At 31.7% G+C, this 24,315-nt stretch overlaps 1 protein-coding gene and 1 non-coding gene across 3 annotated transcripts in view; one reads left to right on the forward strand and one right to left on the reverse strand.

Moving 5' to 3' along the window:
* LOC143192844 (uncharacterized) overlaps positions 1 to 24,315 on the reverse strand; it is a 408,130-nt gene that overhangs the window by 60,341 nt on the left and 323,474 nt on the right. For both annotated transcript variants that reach the window (XM_076398576.1, XM_076398575.1), the window contains one exon: positions 883 to 917. The gene's annotated coding sequence lies outside the window, so the exon portion shown is untranslated. The remainder of the gene's footprint in view (positions 1 to 882; positions 918 to 24,315) is intronic.
* TRNAT-AGU (transfer RNA threonine (anticodon AGU)) lies at positions 12,271 to 12,344 on the forward strand. The gene has a single exon. It is a non-coding gene; the product is annotated as a tRNA-Thr (tRNA).

A 24,315-nucleotide genomic window follows, 5' to 3' on the forward strand; every position in this document is an offset into this window, starting at 1 on the left:
CATCTTAAATTAGATATACTTACAATCTTAAATTGGAAATTAATTTATAAATTAAATTAGAGTACTTAAGTTAAAGTTAAGATTAAATCCTTATACCCTGTAAAAGTTTATATGATTTAGTTTGCTTCAATGTTCTAATTAACTGCCTGTTCCCCAGTAGCTGTATTGCTTCTATGTTGCTGTGATTTAGTAACCTTATTCGTATTGTCCTTCGTTAGTTGTGCAGCGATAAGCATTGGTAATTAAACGAAGGATTTTGTTTTCGATTCGTCGTTGGATTAAAACTTAAAAATGTTAACGTTTTAGCGCAACCCAATATTTGAACTCCACAAGTCCAAATAGGATTTATAACAAACTGATAAACTAATCTTTTCGATTTTAGGTTATGTTTGTTCGTTCGTTGTTAGTATATTCCGACTAACCAGCAGAGTTCTTTTCAGTCTGATCTGTTCAGTTTTTGTCTAACATGATGTTTCCAATTTATCTTGCCATCGAGATGAATGCCGAGATATTTAGCTGATTCTGCTTGAGGAATCTGTCATCTGCCAAGTGATATAATTAAGTTTTTATCATTTAATCGCAAATCAAAACTGACATAGACAGATTTCGAAGTATTGAAAAAAAAAATCAATCATGCATAAATGGAAGTTTATTAAATTGTACAGTACTTTATATGCCTAAAATCTAATAATGTTTTATAATATATTATATTATAAATGTGTTATTTTGTTATATTTAGATAAAATTTAAATATGTTTGAAAACCAGGGCAAAAGAAAATAATGTTTTAAATAAAATATTACGTAAAGTTTGATATTCATCTGAATATTAGCAGTAATATAGTAATATATACAGTAATACAGTAATATTGTGTAAAACTTACCATAGAAAAATGCTCACTTAATGCAATTGGAATATCTGTAACAATCAAAATAATGTTAAAAATTAAGATAATATTTTAAATTTAAAAAAACTTATGAATATTAGTACGCCTTCCGAGACGACCGCCATATTAAATGTTCACCAGTTAATAGATTTTTCTAATAAATATTTACTAAAATGTTTATAATTCTTCTCTATCATAAGCTTTTCTGGATCATCATCACTTGGACGCCATATGGTGCTGGCCTTGATAAAAATTGGATAATTTCAGATAATTCTTTTGTATAAGATTATCTTTATTTTATATATAACATATAAAGTTAATTCGGCAATAATCATGGAACGTTCAAAATTGCTTTTTCAACCGTCATTATTTTGTTGATTATTGTTTAATTGGAAGAAATCTATTCCATTCTAAGCCCATTAAACGTTCCGTTATATTGCTATTGTCGGTTAGGTTACACATTGATTTTAAAGTTATTATTTTGGTCAATAACAATGAATTGCAAGACTTGATTTGGCTGGATGTAATCCACCTCAAACTCTCCAAGAATTTTCAAAAAACTCGCTTCTGAACCAACATACTTCTTTCAACACAGAAATATGAAAGAAAATTGTAGAAAATATGCTATATTAATGTACCAGTATTTCTCAATAAATGCCTTTTTGACATAAGAAAATGACTAGAATACATGTAAACACCTAATATTAGATATATGAACAAGATTTAACTACGCATCTAATTTTTAATTAAAAAAATATTAAAATGGTTATTGTGAAGATATACATATGTGGTATATTTCATTTTGTTTGCATATCCATATTGAGTGAAAGATAAATATACATAAAAGGATGGAATTACTTTCCATTCTATGGCTGATTAAACCATCGAGAGTACAAACAGTTGTCGAAGTGACCAAAATTGCTATTCTCTTGGTCGTCAAATAAGCGTAAATGTGATTTTTCAACCATTAACTGCGATTCGTTCTCATAAACGTTTTCACCCTCGGAGCAGACTTCTTGAACGTTATTCCTGTTCCGTTTCATTTCGCAATTGTACCATATGCCCTCGCTTACCGATAAATCCCCTTCAATAATCCCCCGAAGGCCCCATAAATACGTCCCTTATTTTCAGCAAAAAATCAATAACTGAGTGCTAATGTTCCAAACATCTTGCCACAAGAGCGGCAATAAACTTTAGGGCCAATAAATTTATCCGAGTATACGGCCGAAAAGTAACTTCTTCCATAAGCAAATTTTACGGTTTTTACAACGCCCTAATAAAGATGTTTACAGGAAAACTTTTATTTTAATAAAAAGTGTGACGGGCGAGCGACCTTCACTGTTCTGTTAAATTTCGGCTTTCTTCCGAATTTCAAGCTCGACACTAATTTCAACTACACCATTTGGTCCTTTCGGGACATTACCGTGTAATATCTACGATGTCACGGCAGCATAATTGTTTTCATAAAAAGTCAGAAATGTTTTCTTTTACTGTTATTAAAATTGCATGGATGCTATATTCATTCTTATATTTTATGTTATTTGTGCACTTTAAAATAGTATTAGTTAGTTTGTAAGAGAATCATGCAAGTTACAAGAGTTTAAAGCAATAACTAGACTGTTACAACAAAAGTTAAGTGGATTATATACAATAACAGGTTGAGATATTCAATAACAGGTGATTTGTTATTTGTCAATAGTCTGGCCTTTTCTTAAAAATAATAGAATCCTCATCGTCTAAATCAGTGACTATAACAGGTCAATTGAACAGTCCCCTTCCTGGCACATAGAGGCCGCTACTAGAATTAAATCCATATGCTTTTTAGTTAGCCCTAACCCTCAAAAGACGTGTGTATAAATTTGACAGCTGTCGGATCATTAGTTTGTAAATTATAGCCTTTTGAGTGAAGAAAATCTTGAACATTTTGAAGAGAAAAAATAGAGTTGAAGCAAAAAATTGGCTTGATGCTGAGTTTCCGGACACTGCCCCAGGAAAATCAGCCTTCAAGGATTGGTATGTCCACTGCGTTCAAAAGGGGTTGTTACCGACGAAAACATTTAAAAAATCCACAAAATGATCGTGAATGACCGTAAATTGAAATTGAATGAAATAGCGGACACTCTAAAGATATCATCTGAACGTGTACATTAAATCATTCATTAATATTTGGGTATGAGAAAGATCTGTGCAAAGTGGGTGCCGCGCGAGCTCACTTTTGACCATCAACAACGTGTTGATGATTCGGAGCTGTGTTTGAAGATGATTAAGCGTAATAAACCCGAGTTTTTGCATCGATATGTGATAATGGATGAAATGGCTCCAAGCTCCAAATATGGCTCCATCATTTCACTCCGAAGTCCAATCGACCGAGTGGATTGCACACGATGAACCCAATACAAAGCGTGGGAAAATGAAACAGTCGGCTGGCAAGGTTATGGCGTCTTAATATTGGGATGCGCATGGAACAATTTTCATTGACTACCTTGAAAAAGGAAGGACCATCAACAGCGACTATTACATAGCGTTATGGGACCGTTTGAAGGATGAAATCGCCGAAAAACGGCCGCATTTGAAAAGAAAAGGAAAAGAAAGTGCTACTTCACTAAGACAATGTACCGTGTCACAAGCCAGTGAAAACGATGGCAGAAATCCATGAATTGGGCTTTGAATAGCTTCCTCATCTACCGTATTCTCCGGGATGCTCGCTGGGAAGAAATTTTCGTCGAATGAAGAGGTAGTCACCAAAAGTGAAGCCTATTTTGAAGCAAAGAACAAATCTTACTACAAAAATGGTATCGAAAAGTCGGAGGGTCGCTATAATCAGTGTATCACCCTTGAAAGGAATTATGCTGAATTAAAAATAATTACCCAAAAAATGTGTTTTACTAGGCCGAGGACTTTTCAAGCGACCTGTTAGCACATCATCAGCGAACGGTTTATAGCATGAGGTTGAACGCCATGTCTGTTTTTTTAAACGTTTGGTATTATTGAATTTGGTATTATTCCTCGCAAACTCTTTGACATCCCATTTGTATGATCTCCATGAATGCGAATAATTCAAATATACAGGATCTGAATCAACAGAGAGGTTATATTATATCGAGATAAATTCCTTTATCAAATTTCGAAGCAGAAAGAAATCCTTGAATCTCCATGTCCACATTAGCTTTTATGTAAAAGTCCTAAGATTTCAAGGCCAGGACAAGCCTTTAAATTAATCAAATACAGGATTGTCGTGATTTTCCAAAAAGTTTTAAATCTCCATCCTGTTTTTACAAATACTTTCAGATAGGTTCTATGATGCCTTCGTTCGAGAAATTAAATCCTCCAAAAGCTCCATCTCAGGCTGTGGAGAATCTCAGCGTCTTTCTCCGTTCATGAATTAACGGTTCTATCAAAACGACAGTTGCTATGACAAAATGCCCAACAAAGTATATATAATGGAACCAGGTAAAATATGGAGTGGAAGGATTAATATCATCCATAGTGCCAAACCAAAATAGCTTAAGACCTGAGCAAAGAGGAAGACTCTTAAGAAGAACGTGGACAAAGAAAAAGTTACGGTCCTAGTGGACAAATATACCTAACTAAATCCCTCCAAAAATACAGTAAGTACCAATCCATATATGATAAGTTCCCATTGATGAATTTTTAGATATAATTATACTTAACTGTCTGTCATAAATCTATTTATTCCACATATTTCCATTTCCTAGAAAAGTTCTACGAATACATGTCTATATCCGCTATGGCTTATATGTATTGCTATATGTTTTATCATTGCTAATATCTCCATGGAACATTTTGAAAATTTGGTTTAGATACGTGAAAACACCTTGGACCATGAATGAACAAATTCAATCAGTTCTAGACTTATCTGAAATCCAACTATCCAATTTCCCACGAAAGCGGATAGTAATTCCGATATTGCTTTTTTATTTTTAGCTCGACTAAAAGATAATAGTTAACTAGGACTAAGTTTACAAAAAAACCAACACACCTTCTGGCATCCTAAAAATTATCCGTAATAAATGATTTAATTTATACGGCCTTAATAAAAATCAACTTCAGCGATGATTTTCTTAAATATATATTTTAAATATTGATTTAAGTATGCTCTTATTTATAATTTATAATAACTAAGATTAACTGAATATTTAAATGCAGCATATGTGTTATTAGCCCTTTGTACGATGATAGTCAGTCTATTTAAATTTGCATAAAGCATTAGAGTATTTTTAAAGCTCTTAAATGGTGATATTAGCCTAGGAATAATGCAGACAATGCCATATAATACGAGATGGATCCACATTTATGGCTGTAAAGTGGGAATATTGCAGCATGAATAGTAGAATTTTTATTTGGAATACATTCGCCTTAATTTGGATGCATCAGGGAGCGTTTGAAGCCATCTTTATGCATAATGCATGTTTTTGACATATTATAACAACTACTACGGTTTGTACGTTTGCTGCTCATGTGGAAGCATTGGCTTTAATGAAGAATAATGCATGTCCTGTGGCATGTTCCACTTCAGGAATTATTTTATTTTTTCTAACAGGAAAATAGAGCATGATCATTATAAGACGTGTTTTGTTTTATATTTTCATACATGGTGTTAGAAAATTAGAATAGTACTAGGTTTAACGAATTCGTGGAAATACACATATATAACTAAATTAAAATTAAAAACATATACAAAATATATTAAAAATGGAATTTAAAAAAAATGCATACGACTGCTAATTAAAACTCGTGTTATTTTTAACACATACGAAGAAAAATGGATAATGAAAGATGAACATCGTATACAACCAATTACTTAACTAATAAAACGATTGCTGGCCGTTGTTTTACAATTAAAAAACATCGAAAAACAAAACTCCGTTATCGACTGCATATCCGACGGGACTCCCTTATCTGATCTCTCTCCCCGTTGAAAATGTTTTCGAAAACACCGAAATAAATTTCAGTCATTTGGCACCAAAAATCATGTCAATACCATGCGTGTGGTAAATTTACCCTTTTGAAGTGGTTTTCAAGGGCTCGTTTTACAATGTGTGGTCTGGCTGGTGTTTTTCTAAATTCGTTGCCTTAATGTCCTTTCTGGTAGTAGAAAAACAACGTATTTTTAGAAAATAATTAGGGTTTTTTTGAAATTTGACTGTTAAATATGATTTAACAGGTGTTTATTTTACTTTAATACTACATTACTCATAATGACCATTGTGTTTGCAAAAGCCAACTTGTTGAACTTATTTGATATTTATTATTGTTTTAATTTTAATACAACAGATATTGACAAAAATCTGTTCTACTAGCTTCTTAAAATGGCCCCTTTCCCCTTACGTATCGAAAATTAATAACGGAAAAAGTATTTATATTAAGCTCTAACAAACCTATTTATAAATATAAAAAAAGTTTGTATGCTGTAAAAATTCTTTTTGGTAAAAAGTGTACTAAATTAACGAGGCAAGCTTCCATACAACACAATTAAAAAACAACTATGTACTCGAAAAATAATATATTTATATTCAGTAAGTTACAAACATATTATTTAATTTTTATATTTTTTAAATGATTGCTGCCTGCAAAAATGGTGTTTAAGGTAACATTTTAAGACATTCTAATATTTATTATATGTAGGTAATGTGCCTGTTATTGAATTTTTGATCACATCCTCTAGTAGTCAGTTTACAAAAACTTAAAACACTATTGGTAAATTAATTATGCATTTAGTTAGTCCTATTCAACATATTTAACTTAACTTATTAATGTAACATATATTTAAGTCCCTTAGCTATAGTTATAGAGTCTTGAAGATTATTATTGCTATTGTATAATGAATTTATGAAGGTTTGGTTCAAAATTCAATTAAATTTTTGGTTGTAAACCAATGTATGGACGAAATGTTAAACTATTAATCTATATAAACTGCTATATAAATTACAGATTATTTGACAGTAAGTATATTTAAGTCTGTATGGAGTTATTGCGTAAAATTATTAAGTTACTTAGTAAGTTATATTCTAATAATTTATTTCAACTCTAAGATCAAAAGCCATATAATGAACTAGATATAAAATACTTTCATTTGATTGAACTTTGTACTAGACAGAATTAACTATCTAATTTTCTCCATTCCATTATAAATTTCATGCCTATTTTCCACAATTAGGTCACTAAAACGAATTGGATTTTTAACATTTCATAACGAATTGAGAGAATCTTACATGTGTGGTTGATTGAGAGAATGGCAAATCGTAAGTTCTTCTTTTTTATTTGATATTATAATATTGATGCTATTCCCATTGAATTTTATATAGATAATAGCCGGATAGCTTAGAATAAATCCAAAGTTTAACATTTTTAAATTATTTTTGTCATGTTTTAAAGTCCCCTTCGAAAAAAAAGCTTAGCCAGCAGCTTAAATCTGTTTGATAATTTTTTTCGAAAGAAAAAGTGATCCCATCATATTGTGTACATTTTGGAGCTTCATATTCATTTTTTAGATCATTTCGTTATCCCAAAAGTGGGAAATTTAAAATCCGATTTTTTTGTGAGATTTCAGAAATATACAGTATAGTTAAGCAAAAAAATAAAAAATATAACATTAATTTTATAATATTGTGTATTATTTTGCCCTTATAAGCATTAGCTTTCCTAACTTCATCAACCTATAGAAGTAAATAAGATCTTAAATCATCCGGAAAGATTTATTAAATGGTCACATTCTTACTGATAATTATAATAACTTTAGGAGAAACAAATTTGAAAGAATAAAGCAAAATACATCAGATGTGAAACAAACTATTGGCGCCTTAAATTTAATAATTGTGTCAACTTGGTACCACTGAATTATTTTCAGTTTAAACGTAAGACTCAAAAGTATAGAAGCTCTTGAAGTGCAAACCCGAAATATAATTGAACAACTTCGGTCTGCTGCAAAAGAAGCCACCATAACATCAAGAGAGAAATCAGAATATGAGGTAAATTACCCCTGAAATTAGAGAATTGATAAAAGACGAAAAGCTAGAAGAGTATGGCACAGAACCAGAAATGATGTAGAAAAAACAATATTTAGCAGAATTAGTAAACAGAAAAATCAAAAGAAAAAAGAATATAAACAGAGTTGCTTCGAAATATATGTAAATGAATTAAGCCCGGAAGCAGTCAAGGATTACTCGCTATGGAAAGCAACTCGGAGATTTAAAATACTAATTATTAAAACCCACTTATTATCAAATTATCGACGATGAAAAAGCTGAATTATTCACGGGACATTTAGCTAACGTATTCCAATCGAATGATATAGAATCTACAATAGATATAAATCCTGTTTTTCAGCCCGATGTAGCTGTAAATCTGATATCTCCAATGGAAGTTGCAATCAGAAATTAACAACCTCAATCCTAAAAAGGTTCCTGAATTGGTTCTGGAATTTATAATATTTCACCTGGGTTATTAAAAGAGTAGCTACGAAAAGAAATAATCATGCTGAGATATGTAGTTAATGCATATTTGAGACTGAACCATGTTCCGGAATATCTTAAGGTTGTTCAGATCTATTTCGCTGGTACCTGCGATATCAAAATTATTTGAGAAACTGGTGTTAAAACGTTTTAAACCATTTCTACCAATACCAAATTTCCAGTTTAGATTTCGAAATCAACACTCGATAATCCATCAAGTGCACAGAGTAACATTGGTTGTTGAAAAGGCATTCGAAGAAAATTAATACTGCCCTGCAATATTCCTGGACGTCTCACAAGCTTTTGATCGGGTTTGGCATTATACAAATTGGCAATATACAAAATGAGCAAATTGCTACCGCGGAATTACTGTCTAATGCTGAAATCTTCTCAATAATTCAACCTATTTCGTCTGGAGTTCCACAGGGTAGTGTCTTGGGACCACTGCAATATCTGCTCTATACTGTTAATATCACAATAATAAAACAAAAAGCACTTGTAATATTTGCCGAGGACACAGTTACCATGGAAAAAGATGTATCTCTGCCTAAGGCTGTAGAAAAATGTGCTCATATTAATTTGGTATTGCGTCGAAATGACAAAAAAATAATTATATTATTTTGGCCAATGCGCGATTTCTCAAGCAGAATCAGCTATATATCTGGCAATATATCTCGATGATGGTAGGTTAAACTGGAAACATAGTAGATTAGACTCAAAGCCAAGCAACTGTACTAGTTAGTCGGAAGATACTCTCAACTTGACCTAAAATCAAAGAGATTGGTTAATCAGTCAATCATAAAACCATTTTGGACCTATGGGGTGCAAATATGGGGTTGCACTAAGACATCAAGCCGACTAGTGATCCAACACACCTAAAACAAAGTTCTATGATTAATTATCAATGATTGTCGCTACGTAACCAACGAAAAGCTGCCCAATGACCCCAAAGTCAAATGGATACACGAAGTGTAGATTTCGCCTTAAACCATGAAATAAGGTTGCTAAATCACAGCAACGTGGAAGCGATGCAGCTGCTGGACAACACGCAGGAAATCAGAAGATTGAAGCGAATCAAACTACACGAACTTATTTAGTGTATAAGTGTATATTTCGCTTTAGCTTAAGTAGTTTTATAATTCTGTAATCCCGTACTCGCCTTGCTTATGTATTAATGCAAGTACAACAGAACAGTATTAGAAAATTAATTGTAAATTAAGATTGTACTAAGCATATCTAATGCAAGATGTAATTAATAAGAAAAAGAACTATTTTTATGAAAATTTGCTAAGATCTGATATTTTTATAAAGCGTCGCACTTAATTTATGGATATAGGGAAAATAATCTATGCAACCAATTAAAAGACCAAGCCAGCCACGATATTTAACTAAAATATTTAGAAGCTCCAAATAAATCAATATAGCAACTCTATACTTCTATAAAAAGTTTTTGTATGTAAAAAATGTATTCAAGACTTACATATTCACCGACATTATTAATTATTTACTAATAAGTACGACGTTGACGTCTTCAAATATTGTCAGAATTATTGGATACGTTAAGAGAGCTTAAAATATGAAATTACGCGATATAAATTGTTCTTTTCTGGGCCACGGCAAGGTGTGGTATAGGTTTCAACTAGTTTACGGCGTCTTCTCACGAGAAACCAAGCATATTTTATACGAATAAAACCCATTATGCGAACAGGCTTAGTACGTTTTAACCTTATTGTTATCAATTATGCATCTGAGAAAACCATATCGTATATTAATGATATCTGAGGAAATTTTATACTGCGGTAGATGGGAATGTGTTATATCGTGTTCTTTATTTAGACTGCGAATAAAAGTACGATTTTGACTCAATTGCATATTTGTAAAGTATATCCATTGTTCCTATTATCGTCAGTGTAATTTGTGAAAGTAGCAGGTTTTGTTTATAGTAGTTTTATTAATCGACTTCAAAAAAGGAGGTTCTATGTTCGCCTGTATATACATCTTTTTAATGTATATTCGCCGATATCTCCGTCAACTATGGACAGATTGTTCAAAAAAAAAATTTAATCGAAAGAGTGCACTTCCTAGATGGTCCCACTGGAATAAAATCAAGATCAGTTGGGGGGAAGAAGGCCAAATCGAGGAAAACGTTCAAATTTCAAAAGCACGTACAAAGTTTTCACATATTTTTTATCTAAAATAATTAGATATTTGTGTATAACGTCGTTCAGTGTAAAAGCCATTCAGTTTGCTTCTTAAGCACTAACTATAGAACCTCGTAGAAACATTGTAAGCAACTACTTCTACGGTATAATGGTTAAAGCTTTTAGGCCCAAACGGAAGTCGCGGGTTCTATTCCCGGCGGGGACAATAACGTTTTATTGTAGTTTAGTTAGAAAATTTGTCAAATCACCTAAACTAGGTAGAGGATCCCGGGGCCTGAAGCGTTCCTTATTTTTAATCATAGTATTCCTATTTTTCCTTATACAGGCTGCACCTTTACTTGGCTACCCATTGTAATATTTAAAACAATAACTGCGTAATTTACTGAGTAAATATCTAACACTAAAAATATGGCACACAAAAGTTTTTCTCTCATCTGCACTTCCTGGCAGTGAAATCTTATCTTACTTATAAATTAGTTCGAATAGTAAAACAATTTATTATATAACAGAATGATACACTAAGCTCAAAATATTTAGGACTTGCTTCCACATGTAGAATTGTTAAAAAAGCTTGTGTTGCATCTAGACTGGCATCTAACTTGGAAGAATCACGTAGTTGCCAAATGAAAACAACTTGGAATTAAACTAAACCAAATGTATTGGCTTTTCATATACCAATAGAAGTTATTCATCCAGACAACAAGCATCATTCAATGATTCATTCACTAAACATCATTTATACTTCTTTAATAAAAATAAACTGATATATCTTTACTTGAATAAACGAATCAAATCAAATACATTTACTAAACCATATATAAAGGCTAGTTACGTTGTGCCAAGTTCCAAAAAGGGTCCAATTTTTTTTTAAATAAAACATTGTCATCATTAATTAATAAACTTAATTAAAAAAAAATGTTCCACAATTTTTCTTTGATGTGATGACTTCCACAAGATTTAGAGAATATAGCTTTAATATTAGTTGGTATTAACCGTTGAATATAGTATGATTATACATAACAGTAAATATATAGTTTTGCTGCTATCATAATATCGGAAATTTATTAAAATAAGCGTACGTATAAACAGAAAATGTTCACTAATCGAGGCTTAAACTTAGACCTCTCTGAATTTCATATTCAGGTCAATGTTTGCGCCTCTTATAATGGCGGGTATTGTTTCTTCGATAATCATTTTCATCTAATGAGAAAAGACGAGTCATCATTCATAATTATTAACAGTTCGGGCGCTTCAAGGGACCAAATCTCCTTTCTAATAACGCGTTTGATCTTTCGAGCTGCTTGTGACCACACTTAACAATAAATTTTCCTCTTCTTAAATATTTGATAAAGTGGTTTGGCTGAACAGAGATAGTAACCGTGTTCTTCACGGTGGTTTATTTTTTTCTACACAGTGACTTTTGTACAGTTACGTGTTTATCGATGATATGATCTATTATCTTTAAACAATTGTGTGAAAGGCAACAATTGGATTATTGTAATTTTTTTTAGAGAATTAATGCTGATTAGTTTTAACATTAAACATTCGAGATATATTAATAGATATTGTACGAACAATAAACAAGTGTAATAATAAGTAAAAAATGATATAAAAGTAACTTAAAATTAAATAATTAAAAATAATATGAAATAATATTTACATAATTTTTTTACCTTTAATATTACACTGTACTTAAAAAAATTCGAGTTGCTCAAGTAATAATTTCACTGTGATTCAACTGGGAGTCAGAAGGCGCCGTGGCTTAGTTGGTTAAAGCGCCTGTCTAGTAAACAGGAGATCGTGAGTTCGAATCTCGCCGGGGCCTGTTGAACTTTTTTTGCGAAAGTGGCACTTAATTCACATTTTTATTTTATTGCTGATATAAATTATTTCCTTAGATGTTATTTTTTTGAATTATACTTTAAGTGAAATATATTATGAACACATATTTGAATTATTTGAACACAATTAAATATATTAAGTAATAAATATGCACTGTGACTTTTTTTAAATTTTCAATTGGTACAATTCTTATAAAGAAAATTGTATATCTTATCCTTCATACAATATATATGCTAATAAACCAACTATTTATTTATGCAGTTTATGTACTTATATGTAATAAGTGGCCAGTTGAAGGCATGAACGCTTAACATATCTTTTTTCTTCACTAAATAACTTAAAATAATATAAATAAAAGTTTATAACTGGATTATTGAAAACATTAATGAAAATGAAAGAAAAAAAAAATGAAATTGATGTAAAATTCGATATAATTCATTATCGAAGTAACATACTCAACTATGTACGATGTATTTTCTTTGCATTTGGTTTTTTAACCTATATGCTCTAAATGTACCTTGTATGTTTGGATTTTTCTCTTGTAACTCTACATTTTTCAATTGGTAGCATCTACTACTAGTTTTTTACATACCCCATACATATACAACATTGTTGCGATAGTATCAGTACCCATTTCTTATATATTCTCACTAAATGTACATACTGTCATATAATATTTTTTATGGCCACTATGAACAACGGCTCTAACGTTGATATATACAAATTTAACATACTGTACCAAATAATTTTAGATAACTAGTTACATTTTACATTGTCTGCCATGATGTGAGCTTTGAAAATTAACCTGGTTAAGTAAAATTGTTGATATTGTCATATCTATAATATACTCTAATTTTAATTTTAGTTTAATTAGAAATGCTTCTGGTAATTAAAATTGCATTGGTAAGCTCTGTTTCAGTTAAGTCTTGTTAACTCTGTCTGGTCTTGTTAACAATTTTTGAAACAATTGAAATTGTAGCGTTGAGAACTATCGACTGAAAACGACTATCAACTATTTACTAATTGATGACCACTTTTTACTATCGACTATTTAAGTCGCTACTTTCCGTCCGACTGATTTTACGACTTTTTGCTATCGACTGTTTCAGTCGTATACTTTCAGTTACTATTTTCGCACCTACTACCACTACTACTAGTTTCATTCAACAGATTTTAAAAGTTCTATCTTTGGCGTCCTAGCCGCGACGTTGAAAATAATGTGCCGATTTATGCTTACATAGATTTATGTGTAATATTTATAGTTTTATGTATTGTTTACAGTATGATTGGTTGTCAACCAATCATACTGTAATATACATACATGTAAAAAGTAAATGGGTTGGGAGGGAGTGGAGGACAGTCCGAATGCGGCGGTGGTGTGGAAAATACTGAACACATCATTGCTGCGTGCACTTTGAGTAATAGAGTGCTGGCTAGAAATCTATGTGCCAGGGCGGATGGGTCTTACCAACTGAGAGACTCGGAGGGGAACAACAACAGTTCTAATATCAAACTGATTAATGAATGGGCAGAGTCGGTAATCATGACATCAAATTATAGAGCAAACCCTGACAGCGGGGCACGTAGCGAGCACGTAGGCTCTGGAGAATTGAGTGGTGTAAATAACAATCACTGAAAGCACACTAGCATGGTTGCAACGACATAATGAAACATCGTCATCGGCGGGCAGCATTTGAGTATTAGACTGCGATTTTATGTAGAAGGGTCAACAAGGGTGGAAACGCAATAGGACCAGAAGAAAAAATGTCACTCAAAATTCACTAGTTTGATTGTAAGTTAAATATATTATATTCTATATTAATAAATAGAGAAACTATTTTGACCGCATTTGTGTTACATTGGCAACTATTGTGACTTTTTTTAATTTTTTTAGATTTTCTAAGTCTATTTTTTTATATTTTGTTTGTTCAAACCTGTTGAATGTTAAAACTTGTTTCATTCAAGTTTCAACAAATAATCATTTTCTTAATAACCGAATATTTCTTATAAACGATACATCAAATTATTATTGTATTTAAAAAGGGTGCAATAGCTATAAAGAATAGTAGTTGAAAAAGATTGATTGAGAAGTTAGGATATAAATATTTCGTGGTGATTACTCCATTCCTCTTATCATACATCTATCAAAATTAAACTGCTATTTTGAATTTTTTTTGCTTTTTTTCTTTTCTTTTTTTGAATTTTATTATATTATGTCATTGTTACTTGCTGAATATTAAAATACGATTAAATATATTTGGAATCATTATTCCATTCTTTTTCACACTGCCACTTGCCAATTTAAAATTATTTAAAATGAACTGATCTGTACAGCACAGAGAGAATCAAACAATCATCTCCGTCCTCTCCTCTCTCAAAATTAGTTCGGCAAACAATTACGTACATCTCCGTCTGTTATCACGAATAGAAAAATAGTCGAATTGTGCATTTTACTCAAAATTGTAATTACCGTTTTCAGTCGATAATTCGGAATTAAATTGTTGAATAGTGTTACATTTCAAATATATATTAAATAACTTCTCTAATTCTAAAGCTGAGGAAACCACCAACACTTCTAAGTAAGGGGTATTGCAGAATTTATGTAACGTTTAATTTATAAGATTGACAGTTTAGAATTAGTAAAAAAGTAGTAATATGCAAGAGGACATGAATCGAATCGATCATTACAAATCAACAAACCGATGCTTATGTTAATGATTGACATATGATATGTAGCCTTCATTGGGCACAACATGTTAACAAAGATCTCCCTTCCTAAATTGTGTTGTGCTGACTTGATTCATTCGCGTGTATCTTTTCGTTTCGATGATTAGGATTAATATGCCATCAACTCTACAGACATTCGTGGATTAAAAACGGGTTCAATAGTATATAAGTTAAATTTAATGACATTTATTCAAGACGGTCATGAAAAATTTCGACAAAATAATGCGTTTGTGCCACATATGTTCAATAATTCAATAAAGACATACAATTAATATAACTAAACGTGTTTTCTATGAATTCAAATATACATTTAATAAATTATATAATATATATTATTTCATAACAACTCTAAAACGCTGACACCGTAGATTACAATAAATTTACTTTTATCTAACAATCAGTTCTACTTATTTATTGCAGACATTCTATACCGAACACCCACACGAACAACATCAATAAGAACAATTATTTTTAGATCCTGATCAAAGAACAAACTTGAATATAATTTAAACACATAAATATTGCGCGAAATATAAGTTAGTTGCTTAATTTGTAACTAAATAACCAGAAACAAGCTCATTAATTACCGAAAATTCATTAAACGTAGCATATATTTCCAGCGATACCGATACATGTTGATATATGTTCCTCGATCATGCGAAACGTCCCCTTAAATAAATAATTTTCCAGATACACAATGTTGTACGGCGACGCGTCTTCTTTTTAATATGTCCGGCGCGATGGCGTGACACCGATCTGATAGGTCGATATAATTTTAGAATTAGGACAGATGACAACAGAACGGTTATTTATTATTCCGGGGTGTTGGCAATCTCAACGTGTTTATTCTCTAGAGCATTCTGTTGGGATTGTCCGAGTGATATCAGCTAAATATAATAAAAATAGCTTGTTTAGCTAATGTATCACAGGAAGTATCTGAGGAGAAATTAATAAAACTCGCTCCGAAATTATCAGATCAACTAGATAATAAATAATGACACTAAAATACGACTACGAGTTATTTTTAACAGGTCAATTGAAAAGTCCCCGGCTTACCATAGTAAAACACATTTTTTTGGCAAAATGAGCTTTTTTTATTCAACATAATTCCCTTCAAGGGTGATACACTGATTATAGCGACTCTCCAACTTTTCGATGCCATTTTTGTAATACGATTTGTCCTTTGCTTCAAAATAGGCCTCAGTTTCGGCTATCACCTCTTCATTCGACGAACATTTCTTCCCAGCGAGCATTCTTTTGAGATCTGAGAACAGGAAATAGTCGATGGAGACCAGATCTGGAGAATACGGTGGATGAGGAAGCAATTCGAAACCCAATTCATGGATTTTGGCCATCGTTTTCACTATTTGTGACACATTGCATTGTCTTGGTTAACCAGCACTTTCTTTTTCTTCAAATGCGGCCGTTTTTCGGCGATTTTGTCCTTCAAACGGCCCAGTAACGCTATGTAATAGTCGCTGTTGATGGTCCTTCCTTCTTCAAGGTAGACAATGAAAATTATTCCATGTGCAGCCTAAAATACAGACACCATAAACTTGTCAGCCGATTGTTGCGTTTTACCACGCTTTGGAGATGGTTCATCGTGTGCAGTCTACTTGGGTGACTGTCGATTGGACTTCGGAGTGAAATGATGAAGCCATGTTTCATCCGTTGTCAAATATCGACGCAAAAACTCAGGTTTATTACGCTTGATTATCTTCAAACACTGCTCCGAGTCATCAGTTCGTGAATGATATGATGTACACGTTCAGTTGATAGATATTTAGTGTCTGCGCTGTTTCATTCAATTTCAATTTACTGTCATTCAAAATCATTTTGTGGATTTTTTAAATGTTTTCGTCGGTAACAACCTCTTTTGGACCTCCACTGCGTTTACCGTCTTCGGTGCTTATTTCGCCACGGCTAAACTTAGCTTCAATAGTAAAAACTCTGAATATTGAATTTACTAATCACTTTTTATAGGATAACCATTATTATCCGCTATATTAAAACGATGCATACATGGTGCATGTTGTGACTGTGAATTTGGTGAAATCTCAATGGCCTTGTCCTTTATGAGTTTTATGTAGGTATCTTGTTAAAGCCAGTGCTGGACATAAAGAATACATTTCAATATTTCATCTACAATTAAACAAAAAATTGCTGAAAAGAGAAAACTGCGAAAAATCTGCCAACAAATCAGAACAGAAGAAAACAAGAGAAAATTCAACAAAGCCACAAAAGAGCTGAAAGAGCTAATAAATATGGAACAAAAGCAAGGAATTCAAAACTATTTAGAAAACCTAACGCTAACTGATATAACGGAATATTCTCTGTGGAAAGTAACAAAAAAGATTAAAAAACCTCAACAACATAATCCACCCATTAAAATTAACAATACCTGGGCTAGGAACGATAAAGATAAAGCGGAAGTTTTCTCTAAACACTTAAATTCCGTTTCAAATGGATCTGCCACATAAGAAATTTACTGTTAAGGAAGTAAAACAAACAATACTTAAAGAAATCAATGATAAAAAGCTCCCGGTTTTGACTTAATTACTGGAAGCATCTTGAAAGAGCCCTTAGGAAAGTGCATCAAATTAATAACAGTCATATTTAATGCCATCCTAAGACTTAATTATTTTCCTAGTACTTGGAAAGTGGCTCAAATCATTATGATTCTTAAACCTGGGAAAAAATCAGAAGACGTCTCCTCTTATCGTCCTATAAGCCTGTTACCTAACATCTCAAAACTTTTCGAAAAACTATACATTAAGAGATTAAAATTAATCGCAGAGGAAAGAAGTATTATTCCAGATCATTAATTTGGCTTCTGGAATAAGCACGGAACAACAGAACAAATACATAGAATAGTCAACCAAATTAACAAAAATTTAAACGATAAAAAATATTGCTCCGCTGCATTTCTCGATATTTCTCAGGCCTTTGACAAGGTGTGGCATACTGGACTGCACGTTAAATTGAAAAAGCTTTTGCCCCATACGCCCTTTCAATTCAGACAGACATTTTATTGTCAAACAGGGTGACGAATACACTGACCTACAGCCCATATATTCGGGTGTTCCGCAGGGCAGTGTTCTCGGCCCATTGTCATATCTTATGTACACAGCTGACCTACCGACCTCACGAAACACTATTCTTGCAACATATGCTGGCGATACAGCGGTTTTATCATCACACGAGGATCTAATATCAGCCGCAAAAAACCTCCTACTTCATCTTAACAAAGTCGAATTGTGGTTGAAAACGTGGCGTATCAAAGCATATGAGACAAAATCTACCAATATGACATTCTCCCTTTACAGAAGAACATGTTCCTCAGTAAAATTGAATAATCATGAACTTCCGTAAGCAGACAACGTTAAATATCTGGGAATGCATTTTGATCGACGTCTGACATAGAAAAAACAAAACGCAAACAGCTTGGGTTTAAACTAAACCAAATGTATTGGCTAATAGGGCGTAAATCTAAATTATCAATAGATAACAAGGTTTTGCTGTATAAGTCAATACTTAGGCTCATCTGGACCTATGGCATTGAACTGTGGGGTACTACTAGCAAAATCTAACATAGATATCCTTCAGAGGTTCCAGAATAAAGTGTTGCGAGTCATCGTCGATGCCCCATATTACGTGTCCAACAAATTGATTCAACGCGATATCCCCATAACGAGTGTGATTCGAAGTGCTAGTGCGAAGTACTCTGAAAGACTATTAGTGCACCCTAATGCACTCGCCAAACAGTTAAATGTGTGCATTCGAATAAGTTAGGATAGACTTTAAAATAAGTTAGAATAGTATCTAGAATAAGATTTAGATTATAAGTTGAACAGCAGATCACTTACTGAAGTGATCTTTTACATGTTAGGATGGTTATGTTATATAACAGAAATAAAAAATAATACTTATTGCCCACGGGCAGATTGTTGACGTTCCAAGAGATTAATAAAAAAAAATTACTGAGCAGCACTTCTCAAAATGTCTATAAGTGAATGAATCGGTTCTTTTTTAAAACGACCTATAATTTGTGTATGTTTGTTTTTAGTGTATGTTTGAAAGGCTGTCAAGAAAAGAAGGAAAAGTACTGTCTTGTGATAAGCAAGATTATATAAGTTTTAATGAAACATCAATTGTTACAAAAGGTAGTGCGATTTTATTTAGGGTTTGATGCGTTACTATAAATCCTAATTGGAATAGTACTTATTTTAACTACTTATAATCATTTTTGATTGCGAGCCTTTAATATATATTTATAAGTTATATAATACATATACTTATGAATGCATGTAAAAGAAAGGATAAATAACATGTAAATGTAACAAAATAATATAGCTTAACTTTGATATACCACACTATAAAGTTAACGTTTCGGTAGAATAATCAGGCACTGTTATTAAACTTTATACCATTTTAGTTTTATCTAAATTAAAATGATATGAACATTGTGTGTTAATTGTTCTAGGAAACATGTGCACCTTGTTTTAATTTGTTTTAATTTTGTGTTTTGTATGTATAATGTGTTAACCATAAGTCGAATCTTGACACTTCTACGTTCATTACACTTTTACTTCTCTATAATGGAATTCTCATCACGCTTTTGATCGTGTAACGACAAACTGTTAACAAAATAATTCACATGTTTCTACAGCACACCGTTTGAAGACAAATGTCCACATGTTTGTTGGCTGTACATGCATATCTCGAGCTCATTATGTCTCGACGATTTTCCGATGATAATTATCGTCTAGTCTAGCCAGTATGTATAGAAGCAAAAAATATGTACAACCTGTTTGTTCGAAGATCAATAATGTATTAGATTTATAAAAAGCAATCGGTTATTTTTAGAACATCTATTTTTTATACTCTAATGAACAAATTAGAACGTAGAAGTCAAAATGAAAGACATGTATCAAAGAAATTCTTCGGCCAGGTCAATTTTTTAATTATATCTTATATTACGTTAGATATGTTTAGAATAATCTTAATTTATGAAGTCAAAAGTCACTTATACTGTGTGACTTGATTCGCTTCAATCTTCTGACTTCTTGAGTATTATTTAGTAGTCATTTTCAGTGTTACTTCCACGTTTTTTATTATTATTATTAATTTCCTAGAACGTCAACTATCTACCCGTGGGCAAGTGTTATTATATGACTTCAGTTATATAATAGAACTATCCTTACGGGATTATCTTCATAGATTATTAGTTCTTCTCACTAGTGCTTGATTATTTTACTGAGCAGCACTTCTCAAAATGTCTATAAGTGAATGAATGAATGAATCGGCTCTTTTTAAAACGACCTATAATTTGTGTGTGTTTGTTTTTAGTGTATGTTTGAAAGGTTGTCAAGAAAAGAAGGAAAGTGCTGTCTTTTGATAAGCAAGATTATATAAGTTTTAATGAAACATCAATTGTTACAAAAGGTAGTGCGAATTTATTTAGGATTTGATGAATTTATATATCCTAATTGGAATAATAATACTATCTATATAATAGATAATTTAGATCACTTCAATAAGTGATCTACTGTGCAACTTATAATCTAAATCTTATTCTAAATACTATTTCAACTTATTTTAAAGTATATCCTTAATATAAACTTATTCTAAAAACTATTCTAGCTTATTCTAGAGATTATTAAATCTAACCCTATGTGTCTATTAATCAATTCGTATGGTAGTTTGCGTTTAAGCCCACGCACTTTACTGTCATCGCGCACAATTAACTGTTTGGCGAGTGCATTGGGATGCACTAATAGTCTTTCAGAGTACTTCGCACTAATACTCCGAATCACACTCATATGGGTTCTATGGGGATATCGCGTTGAATCACTTTGTTGGACACGATATGTGGGGTATCGACGATGACTCGCCGATGAACACTTTATTCCGGAGGATGTCTATGTTAGATTTGCTAGTAGTACCCCACAGTTCAATACCATAGGTCCAAATGGGTCTATGTATTGACTTATATAGTAAAAACCTTGTTATCTAATGATAATTTAGAATTGCGCCCTATCAACCATTATATTTGATTCAGTTTAACCCCAAGCGGTTTGCGTTTTGTCACTATATGTTTTTCCATGCCAAACGTCGATCGAAATGCATTTCCAGATATTTAATGTTGTTTGCTTGCGGAAGTTCATGATTATTCAGTTTTACTGAGGGACATGTTCTTCTACAAAGGGCGAATGTCACATGGGTAGATTTTGTCTCATTGCATACGCCACGTTTTCAACTACAAATTGGAGGTTTCTTATGGCTGATATTGGATCCTCGTATGATGAAAGATTGCTTGATGGAAAAAATAAATAATAGGTCGTCAAATAATCTTTGTAAGCCTTGTTTCGAAATTTCGCCTTAATATTTTTCAATTTTCCAACGACCCTAAAATCTCAAAATAATCATAAAATCTTAATGTAGAGTGTAAGTACACCTTGGTATGAATATGCCTATTGATAAGGATGTTGGAAATGGAAAAAATGAGAAAAATTTCGATTCGATATATATTGATACATTTTTAAAAAATATATTCGGAAAAAATATAGGTATTATATTATATATTAAATATATATATACCATATTTATTATAGGTATTGACATATTGTTTGACATTTTTATAATATATATATATATATATATATATATATATATATATATATATATATATATATATATATATATATCAATTATAGTATACAGAAATATGAGGAATATATCATATCTACGTCAATATCAAAGACATTTGGTTGCTGCTTTATTGCCCCACTGTGACATAGTAACTAATATCAGGTTATATATTCATGAAGTTTCCAAACAATGACATTGTAAAGTCGGTCTGGCACAAACATTCTACTGGATATTTTTATGGTTGTCGAAGATATTTAAATTGATTATTTAATAATAAGAAGTAATGGAATAAAGTAATATAAAGATTTTGGAAATTTGGTTACAAAAATTGAAAAAATGTATTGGTTGTATACAGATACGTCTGAATCATCATCAAGTTTTATGTACTAGAAGAACTGTAAGTGAAAGCTATCAGATAAGCTGGCTTATTCAGGGCTTCTAATTTTAAAATAATCGTATTGGTATGATGTTTCATTTAGATAGTAGTTCTAAAGATAGCTGGATGATATGATAAATGAGATTTTAAAAAAATAAAAAAATATATAATTGTTTATTTTAAATCATAAACATCATGGTAGAACAACAATTTTTTTTATCAATTACATCTTACATTAGATATGATTAGTACAATTTTAATTTACAAACTAATTTACTTTACTTTTCTATTCTGTTTTACTAGTTAAGCAAAGTGAATGCGGTATTAATACATTAGTATGTATTTCCCAAATTAAACTAAAACTAATATACTTAAGCTAAAGTTAAAAATACAATAATACACTAAACAAGTTTGGTTCACTTCAATGTTTTCTTCAATCAATTGGTCCAAATAGGCTTTATGATTGACTGATAAAGCAATATCCTTGATTTTAGATCAACTTGAGAGTATCTTCCGACTAACCAGTACAGTTGCTTGACTTTAAGTCTAATCTGCTCTACTTTTTATGTAACATGATGTGTCCAATTTAACCTGCCATCGAGATATATTCTGATGCATTTAGCTGATTCTGCTTTGGGAATCGAGCATCCGTCAAGTGATATAATTAGGTTTTTGTCAGTTCGCCGCAACGCAAAATTAACAAAGACAGATTTGGAGCTATTAAGCTGTATTTTCCAGTCTCTAGACTAAACGTAGATCTTGTTGACCGCAACTTGTACTTTTTCTATAGCCTAGTTCCAAGTACTGTTTCTTTTGTCGTTGGGATATCACCAGTATAGAGCAGACATACGAGTGGTCCTAAACCACTACCATATGGAACTCCAGCCGAAATAAGTTTAAATGTTGAGAATGACCTTTTATGCGAGACTCTAAATTTCTTTCGAAAAGATATGATTCCAGCAGACGACAGTAATTCCGCGGTAGTAATTTGCTCATTTTGTAGATTAATCCCAAATACCCGGTCAAAAGCTTGTGAGACATCCAGGAATATTGCAGAGCAGTATTTATTTTCTTCGAATGCCTTTTCAAGAACAAGAGATATGGGATAACTCAATATTATCGTAATGACACTTAAAATATTGAAAGTTGTTATTGAATAATACTGAAAATCGATATCAAAAATATTTTTTATAAACTTATGATAAATTATTTCTTTTTTGACAAATCATGCTTTTTATAGTTAATTAATAAAACGGTAATAGCGCCGTTGGCTCCAAGCATACTTAATAGATTATAAGGAAGAATTGATTTACTACACTTATAAATTTTCAAACTGGAATGACCACCATAAACGCATAGATTATTTGAAAGCGTAACATGATGAAGCGAGAAAAAAACATTCTCTCGAAGCAACAATTTATTAATTAAAAGGATCAATTAATTAAATTTTTTCAACTTATTTCACATCAATTAATTCTGAATACAGTGAAAAATGTGAAGAAATTAGCTAGGATCCGTTTAACACGCAGAATATAACGGTTTGGTGAAATCAAATATATAGTACTGTTTGACGCTCAGTACGGAACTCGGATGAATTTACTGATTAAGATCTTACAACCAGGTGCAATGTTACAGCTATATAACCAGACACATCTAAGATGCCGCTTGATATCTCCTTAGACAACCAAAAAACTTCGATTATCTATATCAAAAAAATGTATCAATTTTTGTTGTGGAGGGATAATAATAAAGCAGATAAAGTTAATTTGTTGAATATATCTTTTATTGTGTTATTTCTCTTGAGAAGTACTGTAAAACGACTATTGGAAAATGTAATTATCTATACTAGTAGAAATATACATCTGCTGCTAATATATTTTAATGTATGGAATGTAAAAAAAATCCATGAAACTATTGAATGATAAAATTAATACATAGTGAGGTCTATATATTACCTCAACATCCATCTCGATGGCAGGTTAAATTGAAAAAATCACATTAGACAAAAAGCAGAGCAGATCAGATTCAAAATTAAACTCTGTACTGGTTAGTCCAATGGGGTTGATCGTCAAAGCAACATGTAATCCAACGATGCTAAAACAAAATTTATCGATTCATTATCAATGTTTATCGCTACATAACCAAGGAAGAACTATACGATGACCTCGAAGTTATCCAAATTTTTGCCTTAAAATATGAA

This window comes from Rhynchophorus ferrugineus, unplaced genomic scaffold (assembly GCF_030347505.1).
Source record: "Rhynchophorus ferrugineus isolate W39M unplaced genomic scaffold, kcgeb_rfMv2 rfM3, whole genome shotgun sequence".
Lineage (NCBI taxonomy): Eukaryota > Metazoa > Arthropoda > Insecta > Coleoptera > Curculionidae > Rhynchophorus > Rhynchophorus ferrugineus.